Source organism: Manis pentadactyla, chromosome 8 (assembly GCF_030020395.1).
Source record: "Manis pentadactyla isolate mManPen7 chromosome 8, mManPen7.hap1, whole genome shotgun sequence".
NCBI classification, from domain to species: Eukaryota; Metazoa; Chordata; class Mammalia; order Pholidota; family Manidae; genus Manis; species Manis pentadactyla.
The window spans coordinates 100,642,023-100,665,964 of NC_080026.1; the positions used below are offsets into that span (position 1 = coordinate 100,642,023).

At 45.3% G+C, this 23,942-nt stretch overlaps 1 long non-coding RNA gene across 5 annotated transcripts in view; it reads right to left on the minus strand.

Moving 5' to 3' along the window:
- Positions 1–23,942, minus strand: part of LOC118933894 (uncharacterized) — a 206,392-nt gene that overhangs the window by 58,883 nt on the left and 123,567 nt on the right. Inside the window, exon 3 of one of the 5 annotated variants that reach the window (XR_008998953.1) lies at positions 18,678–19,413. The exons of the other annotated variants lie outside the window; for them this stretch is intronic. This is a non-coding gene — a long non-coding RNA (uncharacterized LOC118933894). Of the gene's footprint in view, positions 1–18,677; positions 19,414–23,942 lie in introns of those variants that run through there. 5 annotated transcript variants of the gene reach the window in all.

The window sequence follows — 23,942 nt, forward strand, 5'->3', positions numbered from 1 at the left end:
CCTAATCCTAAAACTCCTGGTTTGATATTGCCTCCTTTGTAGAGCCTTCTCTACCATCTCCAGGCAGAGCAGGCTCCTCCTTCCATCTGCCCACATACCATACTCCCTCCATCCTTATTGTAGCACTTGCTTCACCCCTTAAACTGTTTTTTTCTTTTTTGCTTGCATGCATATTGGTCTTCATTTTCCCTCAACTATATTCTTGAAGGACAGGGGCTGGTCCTTACCTAGCTCTGAATCCCCATCACCTGGCCTTAGTAAATACTCAATATGTTTACAGAATGGATGGCTGGACAGTAGGAAGAACACATGCAGCAGGTAAGGGACTCAGAGTGGAGCTTGGGCAGGAGGTGGGAGGGAGTAGATAGGCCCTCCAGGGACTGAGGAGGGGAGAGCCCCCAAGCAGGGGAGAGGCAGTAAGCCCAGGAGGCTGAGACACTGCACAGCGTCATCCTTTCTGGCTCCTCATCCTCGCCAACAGCTGCCCTGATGGTATTAATCAAGGCCTGAGCGCGTGGAAATATCATTCCACTGTGTTCTATTCAAGTTCCCTGGAACTAAATTATGTTGTCAGGATTGGACAGAATAGGAGTGGAAAAGACCAGACTGGATGACATGGGGCTGTTAAGAGGAGATGAATGAGCCCAGTGGTTTCCATTCAATTTTTCAAGGTTTCCCAAGGCAAGTCTGACAAATACCACCTTATAATTCCCAGGCACCCTGCACAGTCCCCTCCATACTCTCATTTTTTAATTTCTGCCCATCACATTAGAAGGACAAGAGATTCTTCTTTCTGTCTCGCAAATGGGGAAATGGAGGAACTGGGGTGAGGGCAGTGTTTTGACCAGGGTCAAAGTCAGGCCAAGGTCATGGCATAAATCAGTGACACAATCAGCAGGAGAATGCAGAACTCTGCATTCAGAGTGCAATGCCCTCTCCATTACCCCACCTGCTCAGCATCCTCTGCAAAATCGAACTGACCAGACCATCTCTCAAGGCTGCTGCAAGGTGTCAGGGAGAAAATGACAGCACTTTGAACGGTAACAGTGCTATTCATTCATTCATTCATTCATTCAACTAGCATTTACTAAGTATATACCAGGTACCAAGCCACCTTAGCAATTCTTATTTGAAAGCTGTGGAAAGAGCCAAGAGCTAGAAATAGATACAACTGATTTTTATATCTGCTTTGCCACTCGGTAGCTGTGTGATACTGAATGGGACATGAAACCTCTCTGATCCTCTTCACAGGGTGGTTGTTGGAACTAAGTCAGTTAAAGACAGGACAGCATGCAGCACAGTCCCTTACAGGGAGCAAGTTGTACACAAAAACTTATTGAATCTGAATGTGTTCTCCCATAAAAGAGCAGGTGATTACTCCCTCTCTGTAGGAGGAGCATCCCTGCAAAGTGGATGCATGAGCCTGGCTTCCAGCTCTGCAGCGTGCTGCAGTTCAGCACTGTCTCACAGCCCAGTGGCGAGTGAGCCTCAGTAGTAAACAAAGGACTAATTAAATTAGCATAAATGATTTTATGTAAATTAAAGATCTACGTTATGGCTGTTTATTGGTAACAGCATCAAATCTTGCCACTGCACATGCTTGTTTAAAATTAATGTGCATAAATGCTCCAAATATCATATTATTAATAATGATAATAATGTTGATGAGGATGATAATAATAAACACATTCTCATAACAATGCCTCCCAGCTGGCTCTAAAATCTCAGCAGGGAATGTGCTGAGTGTCAGAGCTCCTCAGGGAAGCAGCCAGATTGCATGGCTCCTTCTCAGCCTCCCAGCTCTCACTAATGGTGCCTTTCTGGCATCTTCTACTGGGTTCAGCTAACCTCTGGCTTCTTCAAATCCTGTCCACCTCTCAAGGCCCTCTCTTCAAGGCCACTTCTATTAATTGGTCCAACCAACCTAAACTACAGAAATCTCTCTTTGCTTTGAATTTCTGAAATGTTTCCCCAATGCTCTTTCCATCCATTATTTCCCTGAACTCACCTCAGATCTGTCAGGTAGGTGGCACGTATAATCACAATTCCCATTTTATAAATATACTTGTAGAGATCAGAGAGTAGAAGCTAGGACTAAACTTCCTCTGGCTATGAACTACCTAGTTAAGAGACTAGCATATAGTAGGTAATGAGCATTTGCTGAGTAGGAGGGAGGGAGGAAGATATGAATGTGAATGAGTGAATGAAAAGTTAGCAGAGTAAGGTCTTTAAAATCCTTCAATATAAAAACAGCCTTCCCTCTTTATTACTACCTATCTGAGAATCAGTCTGTCAGTGAACCTGTGTTTGCTTCTGAGGAACTGACAATGCATTGATAAGCAGCCATCAGGTCTAAGTCCAAATATAGGCCCATCCATGTTGTTCAAAGGAAGATGTACCCAGGCTGGTCCCTAGCCCACAGAGCACCTTTGTGAGAACTTCAGAAAGGCATCCTACTCCCTAACATAAGTAGGTTCAATAGCTAGCTAGATTTCACTTCACCCTCTTGATCAGCTGCCAATCCATACAACCACATGTGGTGGCCCTGGATTTACCAAGGGATTCAGAAGTTTAAGGGATTGAGCACAACTGCCTCCCCAAGAGTTTTATGTCACTCTTTCTCCTCATGACAGCACTAGGCAGGGACCACCTGCCCAGAAGTATGCATGTATGTGTGTGGAGGTGGGGGATGCATTCCACTAGACTGTGAGATTCTCAAGTATCACCAAGGGTTGTAGGATAAATGTTGACTTCTGCAACAGAGCAACTTGTGTTGGAATTCTACCCCTACCAACATCATGGATAGAATTCTGGGGGGGGGGGGCATAAATTTGCATAGGAAAAATGACATGCTTCAATTACAAATGGAAGCAATGAACTATAGTAGTATTTGCAATAACTGAGATTTTTTTCACCAGTAGAAATCACTGATATTTTGTTATCCATTAAAGTTGAAATATATTTGAAATACATTGAATATATATTGAACACAATATATATTCAAAATATTGAATACAATAAAGGTCAGCAAACTTTGTATGTAAAGGTCTAAATAGTAAATATTTTAGGCGTTGTGGCCATGTATTCTCTGCTGCAGCTACTCAGCTCTGCTGTTACAGCTCTAAAGCAGCCTTGGATAATAGGGCAATAAATGGGTGTGGCCGAATTCCAATAATACTTTATTTACAAAAATAAGTGGTGATCCAGATCACGATTTGCTGATCCTTGATATGTGCAAGTCATTACTTTAAACTTACAATAATTACAAAAAATAATGAATTACATTAAATACAATAGTTATTAGAATGTTGTTATTTAATGCCTGAATAAACACATTACTTACTATGGACTTTTTAAATATTTTGAAAACAGCATTTCAGTATCATTGGTTGGCCTAAAAGCCTATGTATTTTGTTTTATGCATTAAAAAGAAATTACTCTGAGATGGGGCCTATAGATTTCACTAGTCTACCAAGGGGGTCCTTGACCCATTAAAAGTGAAGAACTCCTATTATTTCATCTCTCTCAGCTTCAGTTTCCACTGCAAAGTGGCAAACCTAAGAATAATAATATCCATGTCAGAGGGTTTCTGCAAGAATTTGATGTAGTTATGAATGTAGAAGTGTTTTGTTAACTAGAAAGAACCACAGAAATTTAAGTCATGAAATGTTCATCTCTCCAGTGATGCCTACTACAGCCCCCCATACATAGTAGGTACTGAATAAAGGTTTGTTGCACTCAAGTTAGTTGAGCCAAGGCATCCCTCCCTCCAGAACACGAGAGATATGAAAGAGAGAGAATTGACTAGAGAATTCTTGTGACTGAGTATTATTTCACAACAGTCTATGCAGAATTCCTAACCATCACATCTATTTAGAAATTGCAATGGCAAATGAAAAGTGGGAGGGGGAGAGATGGCTGGGTTTTGAGCAGAGACAAGAGACTTCCTGCTGATGTGGCAGGTTTTAAGAGCACAACTTATGCAGTTTGTGAAAGCACATGAACCTTGAAATAGAAATATGGACCTCTTAATTCATCTCTCCGTTATTTGATAAAGTATAAAGTAAATGAATACAGAACATTTTCCCTTTAATTACGCAAGGAGAATTGGGTCGGGACTGTGAGGTGGGGGAGCAGAGGATTGAGAGCAAGAGGTCACCATGAAGCATCATGCTTCCAAAGCAATTATGCAGGACAGAGGCTGTGTGAGGGCTTCTCTGAGGTTTCACTTGTGGGGAAAGAGGCTAACGCTAACTATGGATTACCATGAGACCTACCCTGGTGCCCAGTGGCTTCCAGTTGGGATGCATTCTGAGATGGGCAGTGGGGTAGGGAAAAAACTCTGCTCTAAAAGGGCTTACAGTTCATTGAGGAAATAAGTCTGAAATGCATACAGCAGGCATCATTATTGCCATGTGGTTAAGACATGCATTCCAGCCCCAGAGGGCTCCACCACTGCGTGGGGGACCCAGCCTCTCTGAGCTTTACTGTGCCATCACTACTGATGTGCACAAATATTTCCAGTTCTGCTCTCACAGAGCTGACACGTTGCATGGAGATGGACAATGCAAATAAAGCCCCCAAACAAATAATGTCAGATGTGGGGCCTTGGGTCTAAACCCTTCCTCTCCCCTCTCTCTGGATTCTTCTGCTATCTGTCCCCTTCAAAGCACTATAGATGGCTGCTTCAGTGAGAGTGGTCTCAGGGCACAACCAGTTTACATGGAGGTAGTTCAGTCATGGTGTCACAGTATCCAATTATTTAAAGCCACAATAGCTCCCTCCAGGCTGCTAAGAACCTATATTTTATTCAATTTGATTATGATTTGTTGAATTAAAAATTGTTCTGAATAACAAGAGGGTAGCTTATGTGTTAGAAGATCAGGGTTTGTTATAGGTTGAATTGTGTCCTTCAAATTTATATGTTGAAGTCCTAACCCCCACCTAAGAATGCGACCTTATTTAGAAATAGGGTCACTGCAGATGCAATTAGTTAAGATGAGGTCATAGTGGAACAGGCAGGCCCCTAACCCAATATGAATGGTGTCCATTTTTAAAGGGGCAATTTAGATACAGACCTGGGCACATGGTGAACTCCGTGTGAAGGTGAAGAGGGCAGAGTTTGGGGTGATGCACCTATAAACAAAGGAATGGGAAAGAGTGCCAAGAAACCACCAGAAGCCAGCAGAGAGGCCTGGAACACATCCTCCCGCATGGCCCTCAGAAGGACCCAACCCTGCCCACACCTTGATCTCAGACTTCCAGCATCCATAACTGAGAGAATACATATTCTGTTGTTTATACCATCTATGTGTGGTATTTTGTCATAGCGACCCTAGAAAACTAATCCAGGGTTCTGACTGGCTCTCCAGCTGCTGAATGACTTGGGAAAATTACTTCTCTGGCCCTGTACGGAGAAGCAATGTAAGGCTGTGGTTAAGAGCAGAACCTGGGAGCCCACAGCCTGGCCTGGAATCCTGGCTCTGCCTCTTCCTAGCTTTGTGACCATGGACATGGCCCTGAAGCCCTTTGTACCCCAGCTTCCTCCTCTGTAAAAGGAGATGAAAGACTAGGTGGTCTCCAGGTAGCCTCCCAGCTCCAGTACGCCACAGGCCAAACACAGGCACCTGTAAAACCTCATTAAGCATTAGCAAGGGAGCCACCTGGGAGATACTAGGCCCATCCCAGCGGGACCCTGAGAAAACTGGCTCTGTGGCAGTGGAGGCAAATGGGGGGACATGCCAGGCAGAGCCCGAGGAGGTTTCTGCCAGCGTGGCTGATTTCTATCATAGGGGGGATGTTTATGATCCACCAGAGTTTGGCGAGCACAGCTCCCAGTGTGGGGCCTGGCAGGATGCCATGGGGAGCATGGCTGCGCTTATGTGACGCAGCCAAGGACTGATGATTTCTTGACTGACCCCGTGCTTAATGAGCATAACACACACCCCTAAGCCGAGAAAGAAAAATGCAATCTGACCATTCAAAACATCTTCTTATTCAACGAATTTGTATAATTTAGTAAATTTATGTTTAAATTAATAATAGTTCATAATAAATATTTTGTTATTCTCAGTACTCTCTCTGTCCTGAAATGAAGAAGTGCCTTAGACTGCAGACCCTTCATGGGCCCAGGAGTACCCTGCCCTGCACTGCTCTCCAGGGAGCCAGCCCCCTCCTGTCGTTCCCAGCAAGCTGCATGGCCACGCAAAATTAAAACCTTGGTGGGTTTCTTGCAGTATTTGCTGCTAACTCTGAAGGAGCTTGTTGAGATGGGTTCTTAATGCTGTGTTAGGAGAATTGTGCATTCTTATTTCTCTGTGAAAAAGAAAGAGGAGAAAACAGAGAAAAAGATAGATAAATCTCAACAACAGCACAACTGCCCAGCAAAAATGCCAACCGTTCCTAGCAAGAAGGTGCAAGATCTCTTAGCAGTAAGCTGTCTGGTATCCAGCCTCAGACCAGGTACCATGGGGGTGGCAGAACAGACAGGGCAGCCACAAACCCTATTCTGAGAACCATGCAGGTTTTCCTGGTACATTCCTACCTGAGCAGTGCTCAGGCAGTGATTTCAGCAAAGAACAGTTGGAAGCTGCCAGGACCAGGGAAAGCAAGCAACCTGTAAAGGATCAGACAGTTCACAGGTATTCACTGTGAGGGGGTGAGACGCTGGCCAAAGTGTTTGGTATTGCTGACCCTCTGCGCTTAGGTATAAGTTACACATCCTTTCAGAGCTATTGGGTACTTGACTAGTACATACAGATCATAAGCCCATTTTCTGGTGAATAAATAACAGACTGAAGACTCATTCTGTGCCAGGCACTGTTATCGTAGTTGGGGACACAACACTAAATCAGTAAATTTATGTTTAAATCTACACAGCCAATAACTCCTGCCTTCGTGGAGCTGTGTTCTCACAGAGCAAGGGTGGAAAGTGACAATGTGATCTGCAGAATTTATAGAATTATCATAGAATTATAGAGGACTGTGTCATCAGCTTACAATGTGACCTGCAAGGTCATTGTCTCTCTTCTGGACTTCAGTGTGCTCATCTATAAACTGAGCAATAAAATCGGCATTCTTTTGAGAAGACACTGGTGGTTTCCCATTCAGACTGCTTTCTTCGACCAGCTTCATGACCTAGGGCAAGTTGCTTGGCCTCCCGGTGCCACAGATATTCACGGGAGAGTTAGGGAAGCCACTGAGGTAGTTCAGGTAGGTGGCTTTGCACACTGCCTGGCACACAGTGACATTTGGTGAGCATTGTTATTACCCAAAGAACACAGAACCCAGTGAACTTCACTCTTCCCGCCGATGCCTTCCTTGAGAGGCTTCCCTCTCACCAGGGAAAAGGGGTGCAGCGGATATCTCTCCAGGGCTCAGCCTCTCTCTCACTTCCCCTGCCCTGGCCCACATCGCCTGTCCCTCACACACTTCCCAATCCCTGCAGCAGTGAGCAGCCAGCCATGGGACCTGCTTCCTGGGACAGGCATTGTGACACTGTGGGTAACAGCTTGCTTTGGGGTTAACTTAGCCATGTAGGAAACCAGACTCGGCTGCATCATAGCTGTGATCTCGGGCTGGTTACTTAGCTACTCCAAAAAGCTAAGAACAGGAGCTACTTCACAGGGCTGCTGGGAGCATTAAGGGAGAGAAGAAAGTGGAGTGCTTAGGACGGTGACAAAAAGAAAAGGGCCAATATCGTTGGTGATACTAAGCTCCTAAAAAGACCCATAGCAGAGAAGAAAGTAGAGGTGTCGTCTCCTGACGTGCCTGAGCACCCAGCCTCGCTCCAGGAAGAAGGCAGCGGCACCTGGGAAGGCTTGCAGCAGCCTGATGAGCTTTGTCATTAATAGCTTGAATAAGGACATGGAAGGCCAGTTTATCATATTTGAACCTGACATGAATTTGAAAAGAAAGGTAAGTGAATCAAATGAAAATCTGATCCAAACATCTTTCAACAGGTAGGAATGATAAGTGGTAACCAATCAGATGGAACTGAACAGAAGAATCTAAGTCCGGCGCTTGATCCCCAAAAGCTGACTACATGCTTAAGAAGGGACACAGGATTTAACAGCAGCAAAGTTGTTAAGTTTTAACAAAGAGTAAGTTTTAAAAAGTCAATAGTATGGCATGGCTGCAAGAGTTTTTGCTAACTTAGGTCACACTTATAAATATATAGGGTCTACAGTAAGAGAGGTAAGAGTCGTCTTTTCTACCCTGCAAAATCAGAACTCTCTATTTTAGAAACCATTTGTCAAGAGGTGTCTGATATCATAAAATACATCCAGAAAACAGACACCAAGGATCTCAGAAAACCATCCTGTTGTCGGACAGGCTCCCCAAGAAACAGACTCCTCACTAGTACCTAGCACCTAGCACCTGCTGTTCTCTGTGGCTCATCTGGTATCATTAACCAGACCCTCATATCTGAAGGGTCTGAATTACTGGTTCCCATACCCTCTCAGGTCTCTCTGTGTCATGAATTCATACTTCATAAGTTACTGTGCTTCTCAGTTTATCAACAAAATGAGCAAGAAAGGACAACAGAGTCCCCAGTGCCCTGGTGCCAAACATATTCTTCCCTTCCCCTTTGTGCATAGAAACATCCCTACTTCTACACAATCGAGATCCCTTAACCCTGCTAAGGAAGTGACTTTTCCCCTTGCCTGCTTGTCTCTCAACATAAGAAAGCAGTCCAAAGAGACCAGGTCACACCATAGCCTAAACTTTAATGGGACTCTTCCTGTGACCCCTGGTGAAAGCATTCCCCCCACCCCTCCCCAGGAACCAAGATTGAGACCCACAGAGCCTACTGTTGAAAAGACAGAAAGCAGATTCCCCAAGAGACCATCTCGGAGTAATGATAAACAGACACATTGACTTCTACCTCCCATTCCGTGCACCCATTCATTCTATCTACTGGGGACATGGCACCATAAAACAGTCACTGATTTAGGGTACATACTGTATCCTGGAAGATGATGTCCCATGCTCACAGGTATCATCTCCAAACTGGTGTCTAAAATGTACTTTCAAAGGCTGTTCCATCACCATAACAGGGGGCAGTGCTTGGGGGTGCAGTGTGTGATAGGATGCCATACCTCCCCTGCTATGAAGTGCTTCACTTAAATCCTGTGGTTCAGTGTTCTATGGGATCCTGGGGTGTGTATCAAATACTCCATAATCCACAAGACATGGTACAGGCTGAAGCCCTGCAGGCAGGAAAAGGAAACCTATACCTAGAATTTAGGTCAATTCCAAGAAAAATGGATCATTTCCCCTTCCAGACTGGAAGGAGTTCAAGGTACTCAAAGCACCATCAAGTGGCCAGCTGATCTCGAAGGATGGTGCCATTTTGGTGGCAGCATTCGTTGCTGCTGCTGGCAGGGCTGGCGTTGGGCCATGGCAGTACCTAGGTGAGTAGGGGGCCCAGGCTGTTGTGACCATGTGTAGCCTCTGTCCTCGCCCACATGCTTTCTTGGTTCATGAGTCCTTTTGCGCCAGCACGAGGAGGGCCAATGACAGAGGCTGGTGGACATCATGACATCCATTTGAGTCATTCCCCCTACTTGGTGCCTCTTCCAGGGCAGATGCTCTCTAACGGGTGGTAACATGTGATACAAAGATCTTTACACTCCATGACCACTCCCACAGCTTCAGCCACATGCCTCTTCCTTGGGCCTTTTACCACTTCTCCCCATCTTTCTCCTTCCAGGACTGCGACCAAAAGCTCAGTTATTCATTGCTTCCCATGAATCCATATGTTCTGCCCGAGGCTATTTCTCTTTCTATACAAATAGATGGCCAGGTACAGTTGGGGCTGCCCACTGGGAGGATTTCCCCTCTCTGATGGTTTTCAGGGCCGCTGCTAAGTGCATCTGTGGTGCAAGAGCAGTTCATTTCCAGTTTGTACCTATACATCAAGTTAACACATCAACAGAGTGTGGCTTTTTTCTACCCCATCAGCTAAGCTTAAAGGACCCCCACACACACCATGGATGCACAGGTGGGAGCCAAGCAGCGGTGGTGGATGATGTGGGGATTCAGGCAGCTTACTGGTGTCCCCTGGTGCTGCCATGCCTGATCCCAGATGCACCACTTCTGAGTTACACCAGTCTTAACACTCGGTGGCTCTGTATGAACTCAGTTCATCCTGAACAGTGTTGACTTCATGTCTCTTGATGTCTCATGGTCAGGGGCTCCGTCTGTACCAGTAGCAAGCTAAGAGCTATTTTTTTAATTCTCCACTGCAGGTTGCATGGCCTTGTTCCAGAACCCTAGGGATCTACACAGTAATTTTCCTTCTGAAGCTTACCATAGCTCCACGTAGCCTCTTTTCCCACCGCAAATATCTGGAAAACCAGAGTCTGCCCAGTGACGTGGATCCCAGAGCTGTGCTGCTTGCGCAGCCGCCTGCACCTGCCACAGGGACTCTTAATCACAAAGTTAGGAGTCCTCTGTGTCACTCAACAAATGGGTTGGAGCGGTTTTCCCAACTGTGCCCAGAACCCAAACGGACCCACGAAGTGTTGTGCTTCCTTCCTAGTGGTGGAAGGTTTGAGATGCAATAATGTGTCCTTTATTTTGGGAGGTATGTCCTGGCATGTCCCAGAAAACCCAACCCCTAAAAACTTTACTGAGGAGGTGGCACCCTAAATCTTTGTAGGATTATCTCCCACTCACTCCCCAGAGCACACATGTCTAACCAAGGCTTCCAATGTACTTGTCACCACTTCTTGCTCATCCAGTTTTATTAACATGATTTTATAAATTCCACAGACCAGTGCAACATTAAACAAATTGTCTAGACAGTTCCAGACCTTTGGGACTATATCATGATAGAGGACAGAAACACTAACTAACCCTTGTGAAAGACCTTAAATGGGTATACTTTCCCACCCACATGAGAGTGTGGACTTCTCTGGCTCTCTTTCCTGACAGAGGTCAGTGAGCACACACCACGTAGTACACAGAGCTGTCTTTATCTGCTCTAGCAAATGTCAGAAGCTGCAATGGGGGTCCTACTTGGCCAGATTAGAGTAGCACACTCATCCTCCAAGATCCATCTATTTGTGTAGGCTCTTGTTGGTTAACGAAGTGGTAAAATGATAGGCACCACCACCCCTGCACTTTTTAGGACTGTGAAGGTGGCACCACTCTGCCATTTCCCACCTGGGATGCGATATTGTTTCTCTACCTTAACTGGGGGCGGCAGAGTTTCAGAGGCTTCCACTCAGTCTTTCCCTCTAGAACACCCTGCAGGACACTGAGTGGCTCTTCCCCAGTGTGGCCCATGGACGCTGTGGCCCCGTGTGAGTCAGATCTCTGACAGGAGATCCGACAGGAGTGTGTAACCTGACCCCATCCACACCCACTCTAACAGTGACCCTGATGACTTCAGATCACTTCGTCAGTGTCAGCTCCGGGTATCTGCCACTGCTCAGTACATAAGCCTTAAAAGGACTGGGGTAGTCATCACTGAACCCCGTTGCCATGGTGATGCACGTTCCTTCCTTATGAGGACCTAGCCTCTCCTTCAGTCAGTGAGTTCGAGGCCTGAAAATTGGCTCAGATTCAGAAACTGGTCAAGAGATCATTGGGGTTTTTTGCTTTTGCTTTTGTTTTGGTTTAAACTGGAACAGCTGCTTTTAGTCTCTTGACCATCCTTCTTTGATTTCTTTTGACTTTGTAGATTGAGCAATACACCTGTTAGCTGCTCCTAGGGTGACCAATTCATCCCAGTTAGAACAGGACTTCCTTGGTTTTAGCACTGAAAATTCCCTGTCCCAGGACCCCTCTTGGTACTGAATCACCCCACCCTAGGGACACCGTGCTCTCTAGCCACACCCATAAATGTACAGAGACTGGCGCCACTCTGCTCTTACTGCTCATTGCAATCATTGCGTTCACCTTGCTTCCCACAGATAAGCCCCACCACCTGGCCTCTGTTCTTTCCTAGGATCCCAGATGTTAGCAGGAAGCCCAGGTCTGTAACAACGTCTACATCCATGCCTGGTCTACCAATGACACCCCCACCAGACTCCTCCCTGATGCTGGTACCTCATCATTGGCACATGTCTCACTGCTTTTGTAAATGGCCTGCCATCCAGGCCCTTCTCTGGAACATCATTAGCTGGTAGTCTTTCCAGTCTTACATAGAATATCCACTCCAGCATGCTCACCCCTCAGAGTTTTTGATTCCCTCTCCTGCCATCTGCCATTGTAATTCTGACATTTCTACTTCACAGAGTGTGGGTCATATCTTCCTCCAAGCTTCCAAGAGCCCCTCAAGCAGCATGTCAGCATCATCTCCCAGGGGCTTTGTCAGCATATTGAATCCTATATCAAGAGAGAGGCTCCCACACTAATAAAGTCACTCACCCAACTCTACGTTCCATCCCCCTGATTCAGCACCCTCACTTTGCCATGCAAACATCCCTGGGCCCTGCCAGGACACAGGGCGGGCCCTACATCTTCTTGGGCACCAACTTCCTTTCCTCCTTTAGAATGCCTTTCACTGCCCCAGCTGATTGGTGTAGTGACTTGGCCATAGGTATGGCCCAGTGTCCCAGAAGAGGACAGAGGTAGATCTGGAGTGGACAGATGTTATCATGTAAGGTGGAGGCCTCTGCAGCATCTTCAAGCAAGGAGAGAGCACTAGGCTTTAGTGGCAGGGTGCGGGCCACTTCAGCAGGCCAAGGGCTCAGGGGGTCTGAGGTTTCAAAGTTCTCAGGTTCATGGACACAGATATTCTCATCCCAAGTCTTACAGCCCTGCTCCTTCCCAACCAAGGTTGGCCCCCTCTTGGCATAACCAACTTACCAGGGCTAAGCATTCAGAATGTAGTCTTCCCTGAGCTCCACCATGATAAATGGGCCTGAGACCTGAACCTCAGCTTCCTTTGCATCTTCAGCAGCTGGAGACTGAGCATCCTTACGTGTAACCTAGGAAGCCCACTGACTCTCACACATTGCCTTCAATTCCGTAATTAGTCACTTACAGCCTTTTATTGTGTTTTTCTGATCCGCCAATTGTACTCAGCACAAGGCATACAATTCCCTTGCCCTTATAATTACTAATTTCCTCAATCTTCTCAACCTTCTGAAATACACAACCTGCCCTGCATTCTCTTCCATTAGGATGGACCCTAGTTTCTCCAGCAGGGAAAGGGTGTAGTAATTGTATCACTATCACCATAGGCCAGCAGCTCTCAGTCCCGCACCCGCCGCCAGTGATGGGGTCTTCATGGCTCAGTGGTCAGTAGGGATCCAGTCTCACAGTCCCATCTGGAGTCCACTTCGTCAGCCCACTCCTACTTCTGATGGTCTCTGGTCAGGTTCCCTGGGACTCTGCCACAAGGGTTTGCATGCAGACAGCTTACTGGGGAGCATCCTCGATCGGCTCCCATGGGGACTGATAAATGCAGGGTTGAGCAGAGGGGCAGGCTGAACTGCAGTGCAGCCCACCCACGGGGGGCGGGAGGGCAAAACCTTGGACAAGTTACTTCCTTCTGCCCAGGGCAATTCCTGAGGAGTGACTCAGCCATAAGCCACCAGCAGGCCACATTCTTTGCTTCAAGAGAACAAGCTCCTTGGTCCTGAAAGAGACTCTGGATGGTGCACCTTTGTACCCACCACAAAGGCCAGGTGTGGCAAAGCTAGAGACACAGAGGCCTGGGAAGAGAAGGTTCCATAAATGCGTTGCCTTGATCAGAGCTCTGAAATGCTGTCCTATGCTTCAGGAAGCAGACATGGGACTTCACAGGCTGGTCCAGCAACAGCGGGTGGTAATTATAAAACAAATTTTGCCTCAATCCAGGGAAGACCTTTGAGCAGTTCTCTTAGGAGATACCCTGGGGCAAACTCTGGAGATAACAAGTCCCTGTCTCTAAAATACATAAGCAGAGACTAATCCACCAACCATGGAAGCTATTGTTGAAGAGGTTCAGGCATCAGAATGAAACAAAATGCAACAGCCTTTTGAGTGCTTCATTCCAGTCCTGACCTTGGATACTCAGGACCAGTTGCTTCCTGAACAGTACAGCAGGTAAAGTTTGAGCAGCTCTGCTCTTAAGCATCCATAGCAATGCCCCTACTCCAGGTCCTATTTTATTTTAGGGTTCCTGTGAGATGCTTGATGGGTCTGAAGAGAGAGACTACAGGGTGGGTGGATTTAATGCCTGTGCAGCGAGCAGTGGAGTCCACGGTGACGTGGGCTGTTCTCCAGAAGGAACCCTGTGCATTCGCCGCGCCAAGCCTCCCGGCTGTCACCGCGTTGCCCCTCCAGCTGGAACACACATCCGCCAATTCTGTGCCCAAACGGGTGCGCGTCCCTCTGTGTGTATACAGACATGCACACAAGCTCTTCCCAATACAAATATATATTTAAGATTTACTGTTCTGGAAAACCTAGTGAATAATGTAAATGATGAAAGCCCGCGTCTGGCAGAAAATATTGTTCAGGCTGCCTCATTGAAATTCAGCCTCTCATGCACACTTGGTAATACACACGCCATATGAATTATGGATTCTGGGCTTTATCTCTCACACGACACATGAATGTTTGATAAAGATTGTTTCCAATATTATATTTTGTCAAAATGCTCATCTAAAATTCAGTCAAAAATGCTTTCCGGTAATTATGCACTGACTTCACAGGGAGCAGAGAAGGGGAGGTAGAAAGTGCCCCTTGGTGGGGTCATTGCTGGGGGGCGTGTTTATGTGGCTTTTTTTTACCCTGGGTGTTTTTGTTAAAAGGAAGAAGGGAGACTGACTATGTTTGCCCTGGAATTCTTTATCCCTCCTGCACGCCCTCATTATAGAAGCAGCTACGGTGAGGTCTACCCTTTGCCTTGCGGACAGTAGGTAGTTCATTCTTTCCTCAGATATTTTTAAGCTCACTGTTAGCTCATTGGCAGCACTGGCTTTAGTCTGGCCTCCCAGCAACTTGAGCTCCCTAGACCCTCCAGCTGATCTTCTCCAACACACATTCTTGAGCCCCTCTACCTTCCACGGCTCTTAATCACTCACAGCAGAGATGGCAAATTCCTAGTGCCCCGACTGCCGGCTTTTCTCTGGCAGCCACAGCAGGCATGGGTAGTGATGGTGTCCCTCATCTCCCTGACTCTACCTCAGAATCCTTCTTAACACATGCTTTAGGCAGCCACTATCAATCAGATGACAATGGAGAAAAGGAAATCCATTCTCATTGCTATACTACAAGATAAAGTTCACCCGCTGGAGCACGGTGCTCTAGGCCCTTTATGACCTTACCACAGCCACTCCTCCAACTTCATGTGCAGCCATTCCCCTCCCACCCTCTCCTCATTCTCTAGTACCTGCATTATGCCTTTATCCCTGCTACCATCTGTACACAATGCTCTTCATCCCTCTATTCCTTGGAAAAGTCCTACTCACACATCAAGACCTCTGTAAAGCCTTCTTCCTGTCCCTCAGGTCTGGATACTCTGTCCCCTGTGACTGGAGGCACTTTTTCCATATCTGTCTCCACAGACCAGAAAGCACGATACCCCCAGGGAAGTTTACTAATGGAGTAATTTAGAAGAAGGACACTGCCTAACGTGATCACCAGGAGTGACCTGGTGCACGGTGAGTCATGGTGCAGAGGGAATTTAGCTTCTGTGCTCACAAATGGCCCTGGCCTTCATGGGTCTACAGCATAGAAGACCGGGCATTCATAACACAGACATGCGGAAAGTTTCCTTTTTACCACTCCCAGTACTGGGAAAAATCCCTATGCGTTTGGTAGCAACGTGTTTCAGTAAAAGCAAGGAAGGCAAGCATTCGTGGAGGTGGCCAGAACTGACCCCATCCTCACCAAAGTGTTCTTTTCCTCTGAGGGGACTGGCCCCCTGAGGCCCCTCCAGTGTCGGCCTTGATGCCCCCTCTCCCTCACACTCATTCAGTAGCAGGGACGGGAAGCCCTCATCACAGATACCCCTTAAATCCACCCTCTTCTCCAAATCCCTGTACTCCACCAGGCCAGCACCTACATGTGCCAACATCTGTCCTCAAGAAGACTGGAACCACTTCCCAGGGTTGCCCTACCTCCTTCCTGCCTCCTCCAACCCGCTCTTCATCCACAACCAGCATGATCTTTCTAAACCCAAATCTGCTCATCTCATTCCCTGCAAGATCCCTTGGATGTTTCTCCATTTCTCTTAGGCCAAAGGGCAAATTTCCTCCTGGGCCTCGAAGGGAAGGAGCACAGGCCATAATTCTGAGTGATCAGTAAGGCCTGGGCATCCGCCACTCTGCAGATGCAGGGAAACAAGCATGCAGGCCAAGCCTGGAGGATTTGCTACAGATCAGCCAGAGTAGAAGGCCTGCGACCTGGTCCTGCCCTGACCACCTCCTGTGGCCATATCTCCCTCTCCCACATGGACACACTCTGCCCTCCAGCCCACTCACTCTCTCACTTTGATGCCTTTGCTTTGCTATCAGGCTTTCTGTTGCTCCTCATCGGCCAACAGAGAGCTGGGTGCAAAATATGTGTTTTAAAAATAATATTGGATTTAATGGAGGGCCAGGAAAAGCAGCAGCCCCCGGGGCCAGGAAAGCTTGCTGCAGCAGCAAGCAAGGCTCCCTGCGTATCAGACGGGCGTGTGAGCTGGATCTGACAAACGCGGCTTCAGAAATGTGGTAGCGTGTGAGGAGGGGTGCTGACAGCCTCTAAGCCAAGTGCTGAACAAACGTTGTTCTATAGCCATTGAATATTTCAATATAACTCTGGTGTAAGAATTACAGCCCGGGATTTCAGCTATTCCCAGGAGGGCTGGGAGCAGAGAGGATGCCAACAGAGAAAAAGCCCTGTGTGAATCCCCGGAAATGTTTGTTGGATAGTTTGTGTGTAGCCACAGCCTTTCTCCTACCAACACGGCCTGCCTGCCAACTCTTTGCCAGGCACTGTGCTGGGAACTTGGGGGACAAAGATGAAAACTATTAAGTCCCAGCTCTCAAAGCTCCCACCTCCTAATGCATAAGTCAGACTAGCAAGAAGGTTTGTGCTGAGGGGTCAGAAGTTTTTTGGGACCAGGCTGGAATAAGAACCCGCAGGTGGAGGGCCCAACCAAGATAGGGCTTGTCCGGGAAGCATCTAGGAGAAGGGCACTGGGGCCAAGTCCTTAAGGATGAGTAGGACTTGGCTGAGTGGAGGTTGAGGGAAGGGACTGAGAGATATTTGGGGCATCAAGAATAGCACTTCCACAGTGACTGTAATGGGGTATGCAGTGAGGACTTGATAATGGGGGGAATCTAGTAAACACAGTGTTGGTCATGTCATTGTATATTAATGATACCAAAAAAAAAAAAAGAACAGAATAGCATGTGCAAAGGAGTGGAAGCCAGAGAAAGCCCTCGGTTATTAGGAATTCTGCAGGGAATTTAACCAAGCCAAGGCCAAGGTCCAGATGAAAGGCTCCGTATGTCAAGATCAGGAGACTGGACATTGCCCTGAAGGCAGTGTGAACACAGGTCACAGAGAGTCACATCCAGAACTGGACCTTGAACTACGCATATGCTTTGCAACTATTTCTTGTCTTATCTTCAAGATGGGAGCTCATCTCCTCCCTTCCCTGTATGTACATGAGGTGGAATTCCTCTACTCACTAAATCTAGTTGGCCTGTGGCCTCTCTGACCAATGGAATTAAGTGGAAATGAAGCTATGACAGGTCACAGGCTAATCTTCAAGAGAACTGGAAGTTTCCACTTCTCATTACACATGCTCAGAACGAGCATCTAAGAAATTTGACAATACTGAAACTGCCATGCTGGAAGGAAGTCCAAGCTGGCCACACAAAGAAGCCTTGTAGAGAGAAAATAATTCCAGACAGAGCAGCAGTTCTCCAAGCTCAGCACCAAATACGTGGTGAAAGCCATCTTGGACATACCAACCCCAGCAAATTTCACAGAAGCCCCGGACAACTGGCTCTAGTTGTTTTGTTACAGCCATCTCTACCTGAAGCCCCAGACACAGAGACCATGGCATTCCTGCTGTGCCTGGCAGGATTCCTGACCCAAAAACTCATGGGAATAATAAAATGGATGTGGGTTTATGCTCTAAGTTTCAAAGTGGTTTGTTATCTGCAGTAGATAACTGAATTTCCAATCCAGTTACAACAGTAGGAATGTGTTTTGCTGCAAGTAACAGAAAACCTATCTTCAGTGGTTTAAACAAACAAATAGGGGGCATTTTCTTGCACCAAAAAAAAAAAAGAGAGAGAGAGAGAGAGGAAGGTGGTACCCAAAACTCTATGAAGTCAAAGCCAGCATCTTTGTAATTTTCTTGCTTGGCCTCTCCCTTAAGGTAACAGGATAGCTGCTACAGCCAGATGTCATGTTCTAATTCCAAGGAGGAAGAAGGCAGAGGGGGAGAGGACGAAACCAGCCACCTTAGCTCCTTTTTTATTGAGAAAGCCAAAGCTTTCCCAGAACCTCACCAGCAGACTTCAGCTTAGCTCTCTTTGGACTTAGGTCATATGGCCTTTCACAGCTGCAAGAGAGGCAAAGAGAGAGTGGGTAATGGGGTTATCATGAGTGGCTCAGACTATGATCCATTTACACTGCCACCCCAAACAAAACTAGGGTTCCATTAAACTAAAGAAATAACAGCAGATATTGGATAGGCAAGCAGCCAAGTTTGTCTTATCAGTGAACTCTTCTTCTTGAACCACTTTATTGAAGTTTAATTGACACACAATAAAAACTATAAGCCATGTTTAAAGTGTATGATTTGAAAAGCATTGACATATGTTTAACCCATGAAACCATTACTACACCCAGGTGAGCAAACATCCATCATCCCAAAAGTCTCTTTGTGCCCCCTTTCAGTTCCTCCTTTCTGCCCCTCAGTGCTGTCCCCAGGAAACCAATGGTGTGCCCTCTATCGTTGTAGATCAGTTTGCATAAACGGATCACTCAACATGTACTCTTTTGTCTGGCTTCTTTCACTTAGCAAAGTCATTTGTAGACTCACTCAGGTTTCTGTGTGTGTTATTCATTCTTTTTTATTGATGTATATGATTTTGCCACAGTTTGTTTTCTATTTACTGATTGATGGAAATTTGAGTTTTTGACTATTATAAATAAATATTTTATGCATATTTGTGTACCAGTCTTTGTGGCACATGGGCAAATACCTAGAAGTAGGCTGGTTGGGTTGTACACTGGGTGTATGTTTAATTTTTTTCTTAAATTACCAGACTGTTTTCTAAAGTGGTTGTACCATTTTACATTCCCAAAATGTTTTCTCCGTAATATATAAAAGCTTTGTTCCTCTGCCTCTTTGCCAACAGTTGATCTGGTTTTTACTTCCCAGATTCTTAAATCCCTGCAGGGACTTTGGTCCAAGCCACCTTTGAAGAAATCTTCCACTACTCCAGTGGGGTAAAAACACTGAGGAAAAGAAAAGGAAACAATGCATTTTTAAGAATTAATTACAATAGCCAAGGCACTTTCACATACATTATCTCATTTAATGCTAGCAACAGTTGTGATGCTATTCCTTTTTCCTCCACCTTACAAGTAAGAAATGGGCTCAGAGAGGCTTGGGATCATGCTGTAAGGTCTGAACAGCTCCAAAGAGCTTGCCTTTGCTCCTTTTCTTTCTGTGGCTTGGGCCCACTCTATCTCTAGAGACGACTTCCTTCTGGAAGGCAAAAGGGAGATGGCCTTCAGAATATGGCAATAGGAGAGCTGGATTTGGGATAGGAGAGCAGCAAAATCAGACCAGGGTGGAGGTCAGGAATGACTTCCCAAAGAGGGTGAATCTTAAGCCAATTTTTCAAGAAGCACAAGGAGGAAAGGTAAGAAAGCAAATCTAAAAGCAGAAACCACACAGCAAATCTCCAGAGACACGGAACATGGTAGGACGTCAGGAAACCCTGGTAATTTTGTGACTAGAGCAAAGGTGCGTGATTGAAGGCCAAGAGGTGATGCTTAAAGAGACTGGCAAGATCCAGGACATGAGGGTCATGGGAAAAAGTCAAGATGGTTGACCTTGATCCTAAAAGCCACAGGAAGCCACTGAAGATGTTAAGCAGAGGAATAAAATAGGAGGATAAAATGAAATCACTGGAGAGGATATATTGGAAAGGCTCTCTTAGAACAGGGAAACCATGGAGGGAATTATTTCAAATTTGAAGGGCTGAAAGGAGAATGATAAAGTCCAGAACTACAGCCTGAGGAACACCCAAGAGGGCATGGCTAGAAGGGAAGAATGAGTTCTGACCTGAGCTGCAGATACAGTGTGGGGAGTCCTCGGCATCTAAGTGGTCATTTAAGCCACGTGTGGATGAGGTCACCAAGAACCCTGCCCAGAATTGGCATGTATTAGGCACACAGGCGAAGAGATTGGGACATTGGGAAGAAATCGTCAGGGATATAGGAGGCAGCACAGGGGAGCAGGTGTCAGGGAAACAAAGAGTGAGCAAGTCTCAGGAAAGGAAGAATGGCCAGTAGTGGCCAAGTTCACAGGGGGTCAGGAGAGGCGAGACAGGCTAGTACCCATTGCCTTGGCTCCAAGGAAAATTATAGATGGCCAAAGGGAGCAGTTCAAGTGGCATTGTGAAGGTGGAAGTCCAGTGTGGTCACTGAGGAGACATTCTATGGGATGACCACTGGGAAAGCACGCTTAGGAAGCCTTAGGCAATAAAGATACCAGTCATCTGCTAGAGGGGCACGTGCAGACGTCAAGATGGAATAAAGTGCAAACTTTTTATAAGCGGTGAGGAAAGATGGAAATGAGACAAATGAACTCTTCTTCTGGAAAAACAACCAGACACAGAGGGCATATGACATGGAGCAGGTTTCTGGAGAAGGAAGGAGTTGGCAAGACCCAAAGCAGAGGTGGTGGGATCAACCTCTGGAAGGAAAGAGAGATGAATGGGGTGAGGGAAAAGGGGAGAGGATTTTGATGGAAATACATTTGTATGGGGTGGGGAAAAATTGAAGAAACAAAACAGATAAACCACTAGTTAAACTAACCAATAGAAGAAGTGTGAGTACACACAATTAGAAATGAGAATGGGAAAATAACCTCACAGAGAGGAAATCAAAAGAATTATAAAATTATTCAGTTCAATGCTTTGAAAATAAATTTGAACACATGGACAAAATGGGTGATTTTCTAGAAACAGATGATGAAAACTAACCTCAGGAAAGAGAGGACATTCAAGCGGTCGAATTACCAGAGAGGAAATTGAGAGTGTTGTCAAAGAGCCACTATCCATTAAAGCACTAGACCTAGACAGCTTCACAGGTAAAATCTACCACCATTTCAAGGAGCACATAACTGCAGGGCTGTTTAAACTGCTCCTGAACATTGTGGAGGAGGGATAGGGGGAGGGAGGATGCTCACATTAATCTAGGAATCCAGTGTAAGGGTGAAAACAAAATCCAGAAAAGACAGAACAAAGCCAAAAAGCTACTGTCCCATCTTTGAGACAATATAAATGCAAAATCCTAAATAAAATATTAGCAAGGAGAACATACACATATTTTTAAAAGGATAATATATCACCACCATGTGGAATTTATTCCAGTAAGGCAAGGATGGTTCTCTATGAAGTAATAAATTAGTATAATTCATAATACCAAAATATCATTAAAGAAACATATAATTATCCATATATACTAAGAAAGCAGTAGGTAAAAGTTCAACTTCGACTCTTGATTACAAACTCATAATAAAATAGGACAACGTGGAACTATTTTAATATGAACTGATATATAAAAATACAAAACTCAAGCCAAACTCAGAATCATTTCTGATGGCACACCATTAGAATCCTTCCCATTAGAGTCAGGAACAAGGAATGTTACCATAATTTGCAGCCTTTGTGCAAGTCTTCACCCCTCCCTGTATCCATGTCATTTGCCATTGATTTTGCAGTTTCTCCTTCTAAAGAAGATAGGGCACTTGTGCCACCCCAGTGATACTTAGCTTGGCCATGTGACTTATTTTGGCTGGTGGGAAATGGGCAGAAATTATAGTGTCATTTCTGAGCACTGATTTTGGAAGCATCATGTGTTTCTACTACGCATCACTCTCGCATTTCCATCATCACCCTGGAAAAGGATGTCATAGCTTGATAGCCAGTCAGGTAGGCTGAGAACACTTGGAGAAGACCTGGACCCAACCTGCAGCCCGGAGCCAGGCTCAGTCAAGCCCAGGTGGATTAGCCTACCCTCAGCTGACCTGCAGATACATGAGCAGGGATAAATTTTGGTTGTTTTCCACCATTGGACTTCGAGGGGTTTGTCATGAGCATTATTATACCAATGGTTGGCTTATCCACCCACCATCACAACTATTACTAAATACTGTTTTTGACCTATTGGCCAATACAACTCAATCAGAGAAAGAATTAGGAGGTATAGCCCTGAAAGGAGGATGCCAAATTACCACTTACTGGTCATCTGACTATACATTTTTAAAACGGAAAAAAAACCAGTTTTTTTCAAAAGCTGTTGAAGACAATACAAGACTTTAGTAAGAATTAATATATACAGGAATCAATACCTTTCCTATATTTAAAAAAGGTACAAAATTAAATGAAGAAAATATCCCATTTACAAAAATAATAAAAAGATAAAATACCTAGAAACATACTTAACACAAAATGTGCCAAATCTATAAAAAATTCAAACTCTACTGAAGGATATAAAATCAAGGCTTCCATAAATGAAAATACATTCTGTTCTTGGATTAGAAGTGTTGTGCTGTAAATCTCTCTAAATTAATCTATATTAGTGTGATCCCAAAATACCAACAGCTAGCACACTGGCTGGTGACCTAGGCTCTGCCAACCTGATGCCCGGCATAAGACTTGGATTGGGAGAGGGCAACAGGAAAGCAGGCACTGAGTTGACGATGGCAGTGACACCCGGCTGCTAGGGTGGCGTTATGGAGCTCCTGACGATTCCTCTCCAGAGCCATCAGGACAGGCTTCATATTTGTGCCCAGCGGTGGAAGCAGTGATAGCTTCTCAAGAGCAGCCATCCAGGGAGGCAAGTGCAGGCTTCCTGGTACATGGCCACCAGCTTTGATTTACTGGCTTTCCTGGAGAGACACCCAATAGTCTTAAATAAATTATTTTTCTACTCCAAGTGGCAGAGTAGATTTCCTTGTTTGCAACTTCAAATCTGGATTGATAGAGAGTCTAAATCAATAGACTATAAAGTTTGGAAATAGACCACATACATCTGGAGGAAATATCAGTAATGATGGCTAGCATTTATTGAGCACCTACTCCATGCCCGGCACTGTTCTACACACTTTTAATTGTCTCATTAGCCCTTCCAACAACCCTGAGTTATTATTCTCATTTTACAAATCTGTTAACCAAGGTACAGAGAAGTTTCTGCAACTCATATATAATAAAGTTGATATTTTAGTTCATTAGGAGGAAGAAGCATCACTCAATAAATAATTTGAGGCCAGCTAACCACCTGGAAAAATAATGTGGATCTCTACCTCACTCTTACACTAAAGTTAACTTCACATAGATCAAATTGGAAAGAAAACAATTAAGCAGTTATAGAAATAAAAGAAAAACATTTAAATGTTGAAATACAGAAGTCTTTTGTAAGACACGCAATTCAGAAGCCATTAAAATACTGATAATGTTGATCACATTAACATCAAACATATCATCTCGGCAAGAGGGGGAAGTGGAGACAAGCCCAGATTACAAGAACTGCAACCCAGATGACAATGGCTAATGCATGTAAAGAAATCTTGTAAATCAGAAAGAAAACAACAACAATCCCATGTAAAGAAATTGCAAGGGCATCAACAATTTGCAGAGCGTATATATATATATATATATGACTTATAATCCCTCATACTTTGAAATATGGAAGGTAATGCAAAGTGTGGTATAATGTTCCACTTATCAAATTGGTAAAGAATGAAAAACTTG